An 18,124-nucleotide genomic window follows, 5' to 3' on the forward strand; every position below is an offset into this window, starting at 1 on the left:
TTGGTTGTGATGAGCAGTGGCTGCCGTCCGGTTGCGGCGTGCGGGTGTCTCTTGCGGCGGCTTGTCTTGTTGCAGAGCCCGCGAGAAGGGCCGGCGCTTCAGTCGCTGCGGCTCCCGGCTCTGGAGCACAGGCTCGGTGGTTGTGGCGGGCTTAGTTGTTCTTTGCCCCGTGGCATCTTCCTGGGTCGGGGATGGAACCGGTGTCTCCTGATTGGGGAAGCGGATTGTTTCCCACTAGGCCTCCAGGAACGCCCTCAGTTAAACTTCTGTTACTTAGTTTTTGTTTCCTTTTATTCTTTAAGCAGAGAAGTACAGACTTGTCCTAATAAATTCTTTTGCAGTCCTCCTAAGCATGTTACATATAAAATGCTTTCTTTGCTCTAAAAAAACAAAGATCTGTATAGGGCAAAAAAAAAAAACACCTGTTAATATGCCCTGTGCCCTTTTGTGACCCAGCAGTCCCACTTCTGGGCATACACACGAGGAAACCAGAATTGAGAGAGACACACGTACCCCAATGTTCATTTCAGCACTGTTTACAATAGCCAGGACGTGGAAGCGATCTAGATGTCCATTGGCAGAGAATGGATAAGGAAGCTGTGGTAAACATATACACAATGGACTTACTCAGCTATAAAAGAAAAGAACGCATTTGAGTCAGTTCTAATGAGGTGGATGAAACTGGAGCCTGTTATACAGAGTGAAGTCAGTCAGAAAGAGAAGCACCGATAGTATATTAATGCATATATGTGGAATTTAGAAAGACGGTAATGACGACCCTGTGTGCAGGACAGCAGAAGATGCACAGATGTAAAGAGCAGACTTTTGGACTCTGTGGGAGAAGGGGAGGGCGGGATGATTTGAGAGAATAGCATTGAAATGTGTGTGTTACCACATGTAAATTAGAGGACCAGAGCAAGTTCAGTGCACGAAGGGGGCACTCAGGCCGGAGCCCTGGGACAACCCAGAGGGACCCCGGGGTGGGGAGGGAGGGGGAGGGGACGGAGGGGGAGGGGGGCGGTTCAGGATGGGGGCACATGCACTCCTGGCTGATTCATGTCGATGTGTGGCAAAAACCACCACGATATTGTAAAGTGATTATCTGCCAATTAAATAAATAAATTAAAAAAAATACGCCCTATGCCCTACCAAATGCAGGTAAATTTAGCCTGTTTGTTACTTTTCCCCCCTGAGACTCATCTGTATATAGTAAAGTTAATATTCAGTTTCTGATTTTGGTAGAATCTCTTGGGCATTTATTTGCAGGTTTGTTTGGGAAAGGAAGGAGGCTAAGACGAGGATAAATCTGTGAAAATTCTTTTAATTCCATTTAAAATCGAAGTACTATAAAGTGCAACTTTTCATTGATTACCAGTGTTAACAGAGAACTCTTTTTTCCCAAACTTTAAACTTGTGTTTTTCCAAACTTTAACCCTTTTGTTTTGTGTTGGTGTGTAGCCGATGAACAGTGTCCTGGTGGTTTCAGGTGAGCAGCGAGGGACTCAGCCGTATGTACACATGTATCCGTTCTCCCCCAAGCCCCCCAGGCTGGCAGGTGACATTGAGCAGAGTTCCATGGCTATACAGCAGGTCCTTGTGTTATCCATTTTAAATACAGCAGTGTGTACATGAGCTATTTTCCCTTCCTTTCCATTTCTTTTGCCTTTTATCATTTTATATTTATTATGAGTACTCTTTCTTTAACTCAGTATATCATCTGTTAATTGTCGCACTTTTGTAATTGCTAACAGAACAAAATAATGCAGAATGGAATTGAAGGGAGAGAGACCAAGCATGCAGAGTAGCTTCAACAGACTTCCTGTCCTGTTTTCATGTACTTCTTCAGTAAATCCTCATTCAAGACCCGCTTGTGCCAAAGGCTAAACACAACTTGGTGAACAGGGCAGAGGTGGCTCCTCTCAAAGCCTCCTGAGAAGCACAATATAACTGAATGTTTGGTTTATTACATCAGTCGATCAAGTCATTGAATTAGATGCCTTTAAGGATGTTGCATATTTGGAGGAAAATTTATACTGTTTACTTGGATGTTTAGGCATTAAGCATAAAAAAAGAAGTTTTCTGATCAGAACTTAAAATTCCTTTATCACATTTTTTTCCTGTGATTTTTGTATAAATGTATTCTGACAGGTACTGTTTGGAGTGTTTGTATGCATGCTTTTTTCCTCCCATATATGTGAATTAACATGTAATCATACAACATAGTATCAGTTGTTGCAGGTTTTTTTTTTTTACAGTTGTTGCAGTTTAAAGAGATTACTATCTGCATCTCTTCATGGTTAATACTTAGTCAACATTTGACAATTGATTTACTCAGAATAGTAGATTAAAGTTAAGATTTCAAAACGTAAGCAGAATGCATCAGAATTTTCCAATTTTTGTTAACGAACCTGCTGCTATAATTTTAGGACAACCAATTTCTAAATGGAGTTTTAAGAGATAAATGAAACAATTACTAGAAGACATTTTAATTTAAATTTATGCCAATTTAACCTTGCTTTCATAGTATGGAGGTAAGAAAATAAAGACCAAAGACTGATTTGGATGTTAATATCGATCAAGATTAGTAAAATGCTGAATGGAGGAAATCTGAGAAATTGTGAGTTACAGTTTTTTAGACAAATATTTTATGTTTAACAAATAGTTGAGCCCCAAGTCTATGCTTTGTTTGGTGCTGGGAGTTCAGTTCAGTGCTCTCATAGATGTTAAAGGCAAGACTAGAAGGCAGTCATTAATCCATGGCAACACATAAAATTCCCGTTGTGTTAATTGCAATAGGAAAGTAATATAGTATGAGAGATACCTAGTCACAGGATCAGGGAAGGTTTCTGTGAGAAAATGAACTTTGAACAGATTTGAAGGTTACAATATATTTAGGGAGCATTTTTGAGCAATGGAAATAACACGTTCGGTGGCCTTATAGTAGGAGAGAACATAATTTCTTGAGGTCAAGGCTCCTGACCTCAAAGACCAGGCAGAAGGTGGCGCAGACCCTGGGAGGTCTGAAGGGCCCCGTTAAGGGGAAATCAGCAGGTATCAGCGTGGGAAAGACACTGTGTGTGTGTCAGTCGCTCCGTCGTGTCCGACGCTGCGACCCCATGGACTGTAGCCCACCAGGCTGCTCTGTCCAGGGATTCTCCAGGCAAGAGTACTGGAGTGGGTTTCCATGTCCTCCTCCAGGGGATCTTCCTGACACGGGGATCGAACCTGGGTCTCCTGCAAGCATCCTGCAGGCGGACGCTTTACCGTCTGAGCCGCTAGGGAAGCCCCTTACAGGGGACAGCAGATAGCTACGGGGAGACGGTTTAGGGGACTCCTGAAGTTGCCCAGGCAGGAGACAGTGGTGCTCGGAACAGAGGGTGCTGGTAGAAGTACAGGTGCAGTCTGAGGTCTTTCTGAGAGTCAGTTAGTTCCCAGGGATGACATGTTTGAGGCCCGGAGGTGGCCTGGAATGAGAGGTGTCAGAGGTGGCTTCTCGGTTCTGGAGCGATGTCTAATGATAAATGGTTAAAGGAGAGAATAGTTTTTTACAGATTTGTGTGTGTGTAGTGGGGGGAATGAAAGGGGAGGAATCCTGAATCTTTTCTTTTCTTTTTTTTTTTTTTTTTACTAAAGTGTAGGTTATGATGTTGTGTTTAAAATGTAAAGTGATGTATATATTATATATATTTTCTTTTTCAGATTCTTCCCCATGATAGGTTGTTATAACATGCTGAGTGTAGTTTCCTGTGCTCTGCGGAAGGTCCCTGTTGATCTGTTTTACATTCAGTAGTACATATGTGTTAATCCCAAACTCTTAATTGACCACCTCCCCATCCCCTTTGGTAACCATAAGTTTCTTTTGTTTGTTCAGTTTTAAAACTAAAAACAGAGCAGCCAGGGCAAAATCCTACAGAGAAATTTTCATCTCTCCCAAATAGTCAATAGTAACTGAAACTAAAAACTTAAATTGCAGGGATTATATTTCTCCAAACCTAAGATATGATAGATTGTAAGATAACAGGTATTATATTTCTCAAAACCTAAGATACGATCGATTGTAAGATACACCATTATTTTATGTGGCACTCAGAAGGGGAAAAATATGGCCATTTAAAACTGTGACACACGAATGATGATGAGATAAATTTTGGTTTTTAGAGAGATGCTGAAAGGGAAGAATGTACTGCTTGGGAACAGTGAAATAAAGGAGTAATAGGAAGTTGATCCAAATAGCAGGGTAGTGGTAGAGCGCTATAGAGAGAAGTAAAACGGGAGCTGTCGCACCTGCCACTGTGGTGTATGTTTAAAGATACATAGAATTTAGTCATCATTTTGTTTTGACCATTTTGAAAATAAACAGCAGGAGCTAACTGACTGCTGGGCATATAATAGTTGTTTCTTCTTAATAATGAATGAAGTACTTCAGTTCAGAGCATTTAGATATAAGTAAAATATGAATGGTTTTAAGGTTTTATCTCCTCTTACAGAAAATTGGAACATTGTTTCCTTACAGTTTGCCATTAAGGTAAGTGGTAGCCAAAATCAAATTTAATATATCATTTAGAAACCTCATACATTTTGAATGGTGTAGTTACTGGGAAACTGAGCATTTACTGGACCAGCAGTTTGGAGGTCTAAAAAGGTCTGCCTTTTTATCTTCTGAATGACTTAGGGGAAAATTATATATCTCTTTAGCTCTCAACTTGTTCTTCTGCACAATAAGGATGTTGGTTGTATTCCAGTTACTTCTTTTTTATTTATTTTTATTTTTAAAAATTAATTTATTTTAATTGAAGGCTAATTACTTTACAATATTGTAGTGGTTTTCGCCACATTGACATGAATCAGCCACGGGTGTACATGCGTCCCCCATCCTGAACCCCTCTTCCACCTCCCTCCCCATCCCACCCCTCTGGGTCATCCCAGTGCACTGGCCCTGAGCATCCGTCTCATGCATGGAACCTGGACTGGCGATCTGTTTTACATATGATAATATACATGTTTCAATGCTATTCTCTCAAATCATCCCACCCTCGCCTTCTCCCACAGAGTCCAAGAGTCTGTTCTTTACATCTGTGCCTCTTTTACTGTCTCGCATACAGGGTCATCATTGCCATCTTTCTAAATTCCATATATATGCATTAATATACTGTATTGGTGTTTTTCTTTCTGCCTTACTTCACTCTGTATAACAGGTTACAGTTTCATCCACCTCATTAGAATGGACTCAAGTGCATTCTTTTTAATGGCTGAGTAATATTCCATGGTGTATATGTACCACAGCTTTCTTATCCATTCATCTGCCAGTGGACATCTAGGTTGCTTCCATGTCCTGGCTATTGTAAACAGTGCTGCGATGAACTTTGGGGTGCACGTGTCTCTTTCAGTTCTGGTTTCCTCGGTGTGTATGCCCAGCAGTGGGATTGCTGGGTTGTATGGCAGGTCTGTTTCCAGTTTTTTAAGGGATCTCTACAACTGCTACTTCTAATATTCTATTAAGTACTGTTGAGAAACTTAAAGGAAAAAGGTGAAAGCATGTATGTGTGTCTCATGTACATCTTTGTCACTTAAGAGTGTAGTTGGAGCCCTCCGGTTCATCTGATTGATATTTCCTGTTTTCTGGAAGCTTGTTGCTGAACCACGAAAAGATGCCGGGATTCTTTGCCTCCCGAGGAGAATTCTTCAGTCCGGGGCCAGAGACAAGGCTTGATGGCTGAGAGCTTTTGTGTAATAGAATTTTATTAAAGTATAAAGGAGATAGAGAAAGCTTCTGACATAGACATCAGAAGGGGCAGAAAGAGTACCCAGTACCCGCTTGCTAGTGTTAGCAATGGAGTTATATACTCTCCAATGAATCCAAAGAATGTCTGGAGGTTGTAAAGACCTCACCAGACCTACTCCCATAATTTACCTTTCAAGATAACAGGATTAGCCAGAAGGTTTAATCCAGAGACTGTCCTCAGGCAGGATTCATTATTTTTATATAATCCTAAGGAATGTAGAAAGAAAAAAAAAATTGACCTTTCTTCCTCCTTGAGAATTCCAGACCCCTCTCTCCTTGGGGACCCCTAGACTTCTTATCAACCGCCTAGGAAATGACTCTCATTTCCAAAAAGGAAAATCATGTTTTCAAATACTTTATCTTGATTGAGATGCAGCCTGAAATTGATCAGAAATCGTGGCCACATAGATTTTAGCAAGAACTGATCATCAAGCCCTTAGTTTTTTTTTTCTTTGTTTTTTGATTGAAGGACAATTGCTTCACAGAATTTTGTTTTCTGTCAAACCTCAACAAAGCCCTTGGTTTTTAATGCCCCCTTTTTCATACCACTTTTTTCCCTTTCTGTTCAATTTTTAGGAAGATTTTTTTTTTTTTTTAACTGTAACGTTTAAAAACCAGTTGTCTGGTAGGAGAGACAGACATGTAAACAATGTTACAGTAAAACATTGTGTTCTGCGTGTTCTAAAATAAGTCTTAAAAACCCAGAGGGAGGAAAGATTACCTGTTCAGGAGGCTGGAAGGCTTTGCAGAGAAGGAAATGAAATCTTGAAGGGTATGGGGAGCTCCTTCAGGAGATACAGAGGATGAGCTTTCCTAGCTGAAGGAAGGACGCATGCAAATGAAGCCTGACTCAGCAGAGAGGCAGAGCAGAGAGGAAGCAGGGAGAGCTGGACTCAGATAATCTGTTACAGACGCCGCAGTGTATCTGCTACTGCGTTTAGTAATTTATTGTTTATTGTCTTTAATGTTACAATGGTAACTTCAGTAAATAAACCTTTGAAAGCTTTACTTACTGGCTTTCAGCTTGAAAAAATTAAGATTATTGACTTGATGCTGAAAGGGTGGAGAAGGCAATGGCACCCCACTCCAGTCCGCTTGCCTGGAAAATCCCGTGTATGGAGGAGCCTGGTGGGCTGCAGTCCATGGGGTCGAGAAGAGTCGGACACAACTGAGTGGCTTCACTTTCACTTTTCACTTTCATGCATTGGAGAAGGAAATGGCAACCCACTGCAGTGTTCTTGCCTGGAGAGTCCCAGGGACGGGGGAGCCTGGTGGGCTGCCGTCTATGGGGTTGCACAGAGTCAGAAACGACTGAAGCGACTTAGCAGCAGCAGCAGCAGATGCTGAAAGCTTAGCTTCTTTGTACACTGGTGCTGAATTGAATCTCAAAGACAGCGTTTTGGGTGAAGTAGAAAAGGATCTGCCTTCCCTGGGTCAGGAAGACCTCCCGGAGAAGGAAGTGGCAACCCTCTCCAGTATTCTTGCCTGGGAAATCCCATGGAAGAGGAGCCTGATGGGCTAGAGTCCATGGAGTCGAAAAGGAGTCAGACACAGCTTGGCAACTGAACACATCAGCAGAAAAGAATAGTCTTACCGGCTTGCCGGGCAAAGGAAGACGGAGCAGACTCCTGCTTTGTGTCCCAACCCAGGGGGATTTGCTGAGTTTCATACAGTAGTTCAGGATGGGGTTGCTGACAGGATTAGGGTGGGTGCAGGGCCCCAGGTGGTCTTGTGGAGCTTCTCTGGTCTCTTAAACCTCACCTCAGTGAGGTTTCTTGGATGCTCCTTTCCTTATAAGCAACTGTTCCATCTGCCCTTTGAAACTCAGGGAATGTCCTGGAGGTTAGAGTCTTGGCTATGAGAAACAGAGGACAAAAAGGCTTCTGTGCCCAGGAGCCCCACAAGTTCCCTCTCGGTTTCACTCTGAAAGTAACTTGTTTGTTGTAAAAATAATAAAAAGAGGAAGTATATAGAAGAAAATGAAAAACCCTTGTAGCTCTTTGATAACATTTTGAAGAATCATCCTTCAAGCTGACTCTTCACACAGGCACATGCTATATTTTATATTAATGAGTTCATAGTTCATAGTTGTATGGTTTATGAAATTTGCCTTCCCCTCCATCACTTACCCATTCATATCACTAAATACTGTTCTGTATCAACAGGCATCATATTCCATAAGATAGGTATTCTTTTTGTGTTAGTCACTTAGTCATGTCCGACTCTTTGTGACCCACTGGACTGTCCCCCGCCAGGCCCCTCCGTCCATGGGATTCTCCAGGCAAGAGTACTGGAGTGGGTTGCCATTTCCTTCTCCAGGGGATCTTCCTGACCCAGGGATGAAACCTGGATCTCCTGCATCGCAGGCAGATTCTTTACCATCTGAGCTATAGGGAAGTCGGCTACTCAGTCTTTTGTTTAAGGTTCATGTTTGCCCTGATTGTCCTTTTTTTAGAATGTGTTTATTTTTGGCTATACCGGCGTCTTCCTTGCTGCGCACAGGCTTTCTCTGGTCTCTGTGCACAGGCTTCTGGCTGCAGGGGCTTCTCTCGCTGCAGAGCATGGGCTCTGGGGCACGTGGGCTTCAGCAGTTGTGCTGCCTGGCCTTACGGAATCTTCTCAGACCAGGAATTGAACCTGTATCCCCTGCATTGGCAAGTGGATTCTTAACCACTGGCCCACCAGAGAAGTCCTACGTTGGTCCTCATTTTCCATACAGTTACTTTGTTTAGGTGACTGTCAGTTATCTAGTGTACTTGTCCAATTATTTCCATAAACTAAATCCGTAGAAGTAAAATATTATGATTACATTAATGGGTATCACATTTAAAATTTTGACATAGTTAAACTAGGTAATACTCTTACTAGAAGATCTTAAAGTGAGTTGGGTTTTTTAGAATTCACTAGTTTATTGCTCTGTAATTAGAGAACGTGACATTTGCTGTTATATTTTATTCCACGGACATACTGAGGACTGAGACCTGGGAGACAGCCTCTCATCAACAAGGGACTATTACCAAGAGGTAGGGGAGGAACCAGGAGTTTTTGCAGAAAAAAAAAAAAAACAAAACAAATGGTTATCAGAGCATCAGAAGATTACTGTTAATGAAAGAAGAACCTCTCAAGTTAATGAATTTAGTGCTCTTCTACATATTGGAGGTTGCATGAGTTTGGGCTTACTGAAATTTCTTTGATATGTACTTTAACTGTCTATGTCCTATATCCTATTTTTCTCCATCCTGAATCCCCTCAGGGTGCGAAGCTGGGGGCGTCTGCAGTGGCTGATGGCTTAATGGTTGCAGCATCCTTTGCTTACTGAGATAGCTGATGACATTCTTCATCCACATACTTATTGGGCTTTCTTTGTGACCAATTGTGATCAATTGTTGTAAATATTCTGTGGTCTCTCAGGGTGTTTTCTATAGGAAAAAAACCTGGTTTATCAACAAACTCCCTCTATTGATGATACTACTCAGATCTGTAATTTTTATGTATTATTCACCTGTTACTGATTCAGTTTTCCACCCATCAATTTTCTTCTTTTAGGGCCTCAAAATATATATATTTTTTTAATTCTGCTTTTTGGTTTCTTACAGTCCTCCCTTATCTCTTTTATCATTCTTTTTTTCTTCTTGCAGAATATTTTTGGATGTAGGCTTTTATTTTGAATCTTTTTTTTTTTTTTTTTGCTGTTTCTACTCTTTGAATTTGTGACAGTTTTTGCATAGTCCCTCAGGTGTTTCACTTTTTTCATTCCTGTTTCTCAAGCAAGACAAGGAAAACAGCTTCAGATATTATCAATGGATGAATTGTATCCTCTCCATTAGACTGTTACCAACTTACTCTTTTCTTCATTAGAATGTTGCCGGCATCGCAGCAGCATAGATCTTTGTTTTGCTTTGTTGCTGAATATCTAGAACCTGAAACCATGACCTGCCATCAAGCAGTATTTATCGAAACAACGAATACAGTCCCGTGCTAGTCCACTCGCGCCATGACATGACCTGTCTTCTCCCACTCACCCCCACTTGAAAGTTTCTAAGTGGAGTGTTGAACGGCGCTTTCTCATATTGTTCCTTTCAGGTGGGCTTTTCCCTGGTCCACCTCTACTTCAATTTGGTGGCTTTCAGGCGCAGAATGTGATGCATGTGAAACGTCAGTTTTGAATGTACTCCACACTCAGTAACCTTTTTTACCTGGCTGCCGTCTTTACTGGCGGGGCTCACCTTCCAGAATTCATCGTGCTATCGTCCGTCATCTTCCTGCTGCTCTTGTTTCTGAGATACCCCTACTACTTCTCCTGTTGGTGGTTTTCTTTCTAGGGTTCCTCTTTGTGGTTTTCTTTCTAAGGTTCCTGGTCTTTTTATTGAGTTTATTCTAATTACCTGAAGTCAGTCTACAACATGCTGCTGAAAGCGTGAGAGAGGCAGCAAAGCAGCTTGGAGACACCTCTAGTTTGGTCAGTGAATTAGCATAGAACACTATGTTGTTGTTGTTGTTTTCCTAATCATTCTGATAACTTATAAAAATGCACTGAGGATGAACTTTATGGATGTGAATTACACCTCAATTTAAAACAATGTATTGAAAAGAATAAAAGCGTGGAATTATGTGAAATATTTTAAGTTGAGACAAAAATTCTTGCATAATGCAGGTGAGTTGCCATTTATTGAATGCTTTCATCAAATCACTTTTACTGAGTGGCTTCATACCTTATAAATCTGTTGATGAGAAATGCTTTCCAGATTAAAGAGAGAAAATCCCTTCCCCACAAAGAGCTGAGGAACTTATACAGTTTATTAGTTCTTTATGGACTGCTGCTGCTAAGTCGCTTCAGTCGTGTCTGACTCTGTGCGACCCCATAGACGGCAGCCCACCAGGCTCCCCCATCCCTGGGATTCTCCAAGCAAGAACCCTGGAGTGGGTTGCCATTTCCTTCTCCAATGCATGAAAGTGAAAAATGAAAGTGAAGTCGCTCAGTTGTGTCCGACTCTTATCGACCCCATGGACTGCAGCCTACCAGGCTTCTCTGTCCATGGGATTTTCCAGGCAAGAGTACTGGAGTGGGGTGCCATTGCCTTCTCCATCTTTATGGACTAGTCTGCAGCAAAAGATTTCCTGAAATGTTATGCCAAAGATACAGGGAAACTAGAAACTAGTGACCTCAAGAAAAAGACAAAAAATAAAGAGAATAAAAACAGATCACTTACCGAATTTTAGGTTTGTGAAAGCTTTGGAATAAACTCAAGAAACCTGGAATCTTAGAAGCTTTTGTTAGCTGTTGTATTTTGTAATCCCAGGTGTTTTTACCATGGTGGCCACTGCAGTGTTCCGAGAGTTAGGCAAGTGGAAGAGACATAATTTGATTTCATATTTAATATCGTTCTTAAACCTGGTAAGCTCATACCTGTTTAAAAGTTTTGCAGCTTTTAAAAATCCTGAGTGAATTCTGGTCTCCATTTTGATCTTCAGTCAGAGTGTGTATGCACTCTTTTTTTTTTAAATTGAAATATAGTGCAGTTGATTTACAGTATTTTGGGTGTACAGCATAGTGGTTCAATTATTTTTTTAGATTTTTTTTCCATTAGAGGTATTACAGCATAATGAATATAGTTCCCTGTACTATACAGTAAGTCCTTGTTGTTTATCTGTTTTATATATAGTAGTGTTTATCTGTTAATTGCAAGTTGCTGATTTATCTCTCTCCTACGTTTTGCCTTTGGTAATCGTAGGTTTGTTTTCTCTGTCTGTGAGTCTTATTTTTGTTTTTTGCATAAATTCATTGGCATTGTCTGACTTAACTTCACTTAGTATGATAATTACCGGGTCCGTTCATATTGCTGCAAATGGCATTGTTTTATTCTTTTTCCTGGTTGAGTAATATTCCGTTGTATATAGGTACTAAATTTTCTTTATACATCCATCTGTCAGTGGACATTTAGGTTGCTTTCATGTCTTTGCTATTATAAATAGTGCCGTTATGAACACTGTGTAAGCATTCTTGTTTGTAGTTTTTCTTAGAAAGCATTTATCAGGTTTGTCTATTCACCCCAAATATCTTGTTTCTTATATGGTTTATAGAAGCCCTTGTTCAGATTTCATTGCTTAAAGCAGTTAGCGTAGCAGGAGATGCACTAGACAAATGCCTGTTACTAGTTTGTCTACTGAACAGAACAAGGAGAAATAAAGATTACGTCTAAAAATGCAGTTTTCAATGATCACTGAACTATTGGATTGTTGATAGTTAGAAGACATGCTATTTACCAAATACCTTTCTGATCTTCTGGGTTCAGCACAGGGTAAATATTAGTTGGAATTCTTAGAATGCAAGTAGAGAAACCCAATTTAAACCGGTTTAAACAACATATTTGGAAATCCGTTTAAAATTGCTAAAAGAATAGTACAGAATCCAAAGACAGGAATGCACCTGTGCCTGAGGATGGGCTGACATGTGAGACTGAACCGTCTGAGAGGACTCTGTTCACTCTGCCCCTGGCTCACACGCATACTTTTCTCAGTAAAAAATTTAATTGTTTTCTCTTTGAAGATTGATTTATCTCCTCTCCCTAGTCGTTTTAAAAGATTACCCCTCTCTACCCACAATGCTGCTGCTGCTGCTAAGTCACTTCAGTCGTGTCCGACTCTGTGCGACCCCATAGACGGCAGCCCACCAGGCTCCCCCGTCCCTGGGATTCTCCAGGCAAGAACACTGGAGTGGGTTGCCATTTCCTTCTCCAATGCTTGAAAGTGAAGAGTGAAAGTGAAGTCGCTCAGTTGTGTCCGACTCTTAGCGACCCCATGGACTGCAGCCCACCAGGCTCCTCCGTCCATGGGATCTTCCAGACAAGAGTGCTGGAGTGGGGTGCCATTGCCTTCTCCGCTGCCCACAGTAGCTCTGATTAAATGTTCACCTGTCTGGAGAGAGTTACCTTTTAAACAAATACTTATTTATTTATTTGACCTTGCCAGGTCTTCAGTCTTTATCGCTGCATGTTCGCTCCTAAGTTATTGGCCTTTAGTTCCCTGAGCAGGGGTCAAACCTGGGCCCCCTGCATTGGGAGCACAGATTCTCAGCCACTGAACCACTAGGGAAATCGTGATAGTTACTTTTTAAAATCCTGGTTCTTCCTTTTTAGACAAGGCACTCAGGTCTTCCTGTGGCAGGTTTGCATTTCTAGAACATCAGGTACTGGCAGGAAGTTGAGTTTTATTGTATAAACAGGAGCCAATCCTATGTGTTGGATGATTGGAGGGGAGATTATTCTAAATAAAAGGGGGTGGGGTGGTAAGTTCAAGAAATGCAAGAAATAGAAAGAACTCACAAGGTTTTATCTCATAACAATAAATAGCTGAGATTTTGCCCTGTTTTCCTTTAGTAAGGAAATAGGAGAGGTGGGATTTGATGTAAGCAGGCATTTGACTACAGTTATGGGCAGATGTTGGTGTAGAAAAGGAAAACTGGGATGGTTGGTACCATGAATTAGACTGAAACATGATGGACTGAAATAAGCACAGAATGTATTTGAAACAACATGGCCATTCCTAAGTTTCCTTTCTATTCATCACAGAAGGATCATCTAGTTTGTATGCAGGTTCTGTCTTTTAGAAAATTGATCTTTGAAAAGTACTATGTGAAATATTTTAAATTTAGCCATTGCAAAAGTTGCTTCTTATTGTAAGGTATTTTTGTATTACAAGGAAGAGATTTGCAAAGTGATTATATGTTTAGTTGCTAAGTCGTGTCCGACTCTTTTGCGACCCCATGGACTATAGCCTGCCAGGCTGCTCTCCATGGGATTTCCCAGGCAAGAATACTGGAGTGGGTTGTCATTTCCTTCTGCAGGGGAGCTTCCCGACCCGGGGACTGAACCCGGGTCTCCTGTGCTTCCCGCACTGCAGGGGGACTAATATTCCCACGGTTTACCTTACTTCTTAGGGACTTTGGTTCAGGGGCGGAAGGAAGAGGCAGCAGCTACAACATGTTTTTAATATGTTCACATACTTATTTTGTTGAAGGTATTCTATGAGTTACATAGTTTTACTCACTGACCCAGAAAGAGTGCAAAAGTTGAAAGAGCTGGGTGTGGTGGTAGATGGGAAGTAATTACTGACTCCTTACCACGTGTGCCTTTAATTTGACATCTCTCGTACCTCGATAAACACTGGATATGTTTTATTTTGGGAAACATCTGTCAGCAATAATGATTACTATTTCAAAACAATTTGAACATTTGGGGGAAGTCATTATATAGGAAAAAAGTTACTTGTGTTTTCTTCACAGATCTGAAGGCAAATATAGGGAGGAGTGTTTATTTATGTATGAGTAAACTTGTCTAAGAATATGTTGTCAGTCTTGTAAATTGCTTCATTTTTCAGAAATAAATGTACAGTGTTTTATTTTGAGATATAACAGTTTTAGGTGTATAGTGTATTGACTTGATATTCGCATATATTGCAAAATAATCACACAATAAGTCCAGTCAACATCTGTCATTATAGACATAGTTACATTGTTGGGGTTTTTTTTTCTGTGCTGAAAACTTGATTTCAAGAGCTGCTCTCCCAGCTACATTCATATATGAAATACAGTATTATTAGTTTATAGTCACCATGTTGTACATTATACATCCCCATGACTTACCCATTTTATAACTGGAAATTTGAAGAAAGTTACAGATTTAAAGTCCTTTTTAGATGTCAAGACTATGGGTTGATTGAAGATTATAGTGTGGAGTTCGATACAAAGATCTGAGACTTTACTGAGGAGTTGGGACCAGGAGAACCAAGGATAGACAGGTTGTACAGAAAGCTAACAGTAGCCAGAAAACTGGGTGACTGGGAGGAGTCTAACCTGTGTGTTGCCTGTACTTAGACATTCCTCTCTAGCTGGGCCTCTTGGGGCTTCCCTTGAAGAAGGGTTGGAACTCCTAGAGCAAACATGAGGATTGTTGGGGCCCACAGGCTTAGTTCTCCCAGAGGAAGAATCTGTATCTTCATCAGAAGAACCTCAAGAGACCTCTGCTACTTTATGGGTCCTTGATTGTAGCCTTGAAGTAGCAGAGATTTGTGGACACAGAGAAAGTTAGCTCTTACACCATCTAACTGTTTCGTTGAGGTTTAATGGAAAGGGCCTAGGATCTGAAATCACAAAGTCTGTGTTCCAGTCTCAGCCCTGACTAAGGGGGACTATACCTGAAGTCACTTGATCTCTCTGGGATTCAGTTTTTTCCTCTTCATCTATAAAAAAGGAAATTTCAACTCAAATAGGTCTCCAGCTCTCAAATACTGCATTAAAAGTTAGATGTCATCATTTCAGATCTTCAACTCCATTGTAAATACTGATGCAAACTTAGGCATTGAAATCACGTGGCATTTCTTGGTTTCAAGGCAGTTAGGTGTGTAAGTTGTTGCTATTCAGTCGCTCAGTCTGTCTGATTCTTTGTGATCAGGCTTCTCTGTCCTTCACTATTTCCTGAGTTTGCTCGAATTCATGTCCATTGAGTTGGTGATGCTCTCTAACCATCTCATCTTCTGCTGCCCTCTTCGCCTTTTTCCTTCAGTCTTTCCCAGCATCAGGGTCTTTTCCAATGAGTTGGCTCTTTGCATCAGGAGGCCAAAGTGTTGGAGTTTCAGCTTCAGCATCAGTCCTTCCGATGAATACTCAGGGTTGATTTCCGTTAGGATTGTCTGGTTTGATTCCCCCATTGACTGGTTTGAACTACATGCACAGTGTAAGAAGGTACATAAGTGCTTTACATTATTTTTGTAATATCTTGAAAACAAAAGCAGCATTAAAATTCTCTTATATAGAAAGCAATTGTGGCAAAAAGACCAATACTTGATGAATCTAACAATAGTAATAATAAAATGTTGGATAAAATAAATGTTTATTTAAAGATTATTATTAAAGATAAAGTTATCAGATAATTAAAATTATTATCAATAATATAAAATTATTATAAAGATAATATTAAAGATAAAATGCCTGGAGATTCTTAAGTTCTTTTGTTTAGTTAATAAAGACTTGTCTCCTTTTGCAAAAATTTCATACTTATCTTCTGTGAGATTTTCATTCTCGGTGTGGAAGTATACTTGTAAAGAAAGAGTGGTGAATTTCTTTTTTTTAAATGAGTTTTCTTACATTGCGATCTACTAATATTTGGACGCATTCTCCCCGTCAGATGTAAATTTGATGCTGTTAGTTTGGGCTGGTGGTGGTGGTGCTTGCTGTTTTTTTCCTGGATGACTGCATGATTGACAGGCTGGCACCTCGGGTTTCGCCCTGCGGTCAGTGACTGACCCTGGCTCCTCCCACTGCGGTACCTTCATTGCTTTATGTTGTGTTTTTTGGTGATAGACATCCTAACAGGTATGAGGTGATAACTCATTGTGGTTTTGATTTGCATTTCCCTGTTGATTAATGATGTTGAGCATTTTTTCAAGTGTTTGTGGGCCATATTTACGTCTCTTTTGTAAAAATGTCTATTCAGGTTCCTTTGCCCATGTTTTCTTCTTTGTTTTGGCCACACTGCAGCTCGCAGTGTCTTAGTTCCTGGACCAGGGATTGAACCCAGTCTCCCACAGTGAAAGTGCTGAGTTCTAACCACTGGACTGCTAGAGAATTCCCCTGGTGCCCATTTTTGAAGTAGATTATTGATTTTTTTTGGCTATTGAATTCTATGAATTTCTTATATATTTTGGATATTAACTCCTTATTGGAAGTTATATATGCAAGTATTTTGTCCCATTCTGTAGATTGCCCTTTTTGTTTGTGGGTGGTTTGTTGATGGTGCAAAAGCTTTTTAGTTTGTTGTAGCTCCACTTACTGATTTTTGCTTTTGATGTCAAGTTCAAAAAATTCATTTGTGAGGAACAATGCCAAGGAGCTTAGCCCTGTGTTTTCTTCTAGGAGTTTTAATGGTTTCAGATCTTCTGTTCAACTCCCATTTTGAGTTGATTTCTGTGTATGATGTAAGACAGTGATCTCATTTCATTCTTTGCATGTCCACTTTTCCCAACACCATTTATTAAAGAGACTATCCTTTTCCCATTGTATATTCTTGGCTCCTCTGTGATAAATTACTTGAGCATATATGTGTCGGTTTCATTTCTGGATTCTGTCTTGTTGATCTATGCCTTGACATACCTGCCATACATACTGTAGCTTAGTAACATTGGAGTAAGGAAGCATGGTGCCTCCAGCTTTATTCTTTCTAAAGATTTCTTTGGCTACTTGGTGTCTTTTCTGGTTTTATACAAATACTAGAACTGTTTGTTCTATTTCTGTGAAAAATGTCATTGCAGTTTTGTTAGGCATTGCGTTAAGTCTGTAAATTGCTTTGGAGAAAATATGGACATTTTAACAATGTAAATTTTTCTGATCCATGGACATGAAATGTTTTCATTTATTCGTGTCTTCAGTTTCTTTAATCAGTGTCTTACTAGTAAGTTTTCAATGTACTTTTTTCCCCCTGTATATACATTCTGGTGGCATATCTTCCTTTTCTTCCTGGAGCAACATATAGATCCACAGTTTAGTTATTCAGAGATTTTAATGGAGATGATTGGATGCTGTTGACTTAATTTCTGGAGTAATGACATGGATTACTGTCTTTGCTAAAAAGTATCTTCTCAGTCTGTTTTTATTTGTAAAGTAGAGAGTCAGGATCTAAGAAATTTTAAAGTCTCTTTTATTGTGATTGAGCAGGCATGTTTGCCCAGTTAAGGATAGAATGGGAATAAGAAACAATATGTCGTGTCTAATGCCTTAGTATTTTTTTAAGATTCCTGTGCCCAGATTTTTTTTTTAATTATATTTATTTATTATTGGCTTCACTGGGTCTTCATTTCTATGCACATGCTTTCTCTAGTTACGGCAAGGGAGGACTACTTTTCTTTGCTGTTGATGGGCTTCTCGTTTTGGTAGCTTCTCTTGTTGCAGGGCCTGGGCCCTAGAGCGTTCCATGGTTGTGGCACAGGGATTTATTTGCTCTGTGGTCCGTGGAATCTTCCTGGACTCAGGATGCCCCACGTCCCCTGCACTGGCAGGCGGATTCTTAACCACTGGACCACCAGGAAAGTCCCCTATGTCCAGATTTTGAATGTCTCTAATTCAGATAAATGAGTTGTTTTCATTTCATTGTTTATACAGTTGTTGATAAACAAAAAAACGGTATTTGAAAGTTGAGAATATGGTGACTTCTGTAAATAGGCATTTGCTTCTTCCAGTAATAACCCACATCTATAAAGTTTAATGTTCTAATAGGAGGACTTACTTGAAGGTAAGATAACTCATTTGTGAGAAAAGTCCATTTATACACCATCACTCATTACTAATATATG

At 40.3% G+C, this 18,124-nt stretch overlaps 1 protein-coding gene across 1 annotated transcript in view; it reads left to right on the plus strand.

Annotated features, from left to right (window-relative positions):
• The window catches only part of SELENOT (selenoprotein T), a 29,297-nt gene that overhangs the window by 2,028 nt on the left and 9,145 nt on the right, over positions 1-18,124 (plus strand). The window lies entirely within an intron of this gene.

The sequence above is a fragment of the Cervus elaphus genome, chromosome 19, assembly GCF_910594005.1.
Source record: "Cervus elaphus chromosome 19, mCerEla1.1, whole genome shotgun sequence".
NCBI lineage: Eukaryota > Metazoa > Chordata > Mammalia > Artiodactyla > Cervidae > Cervus > Cervus elaphus.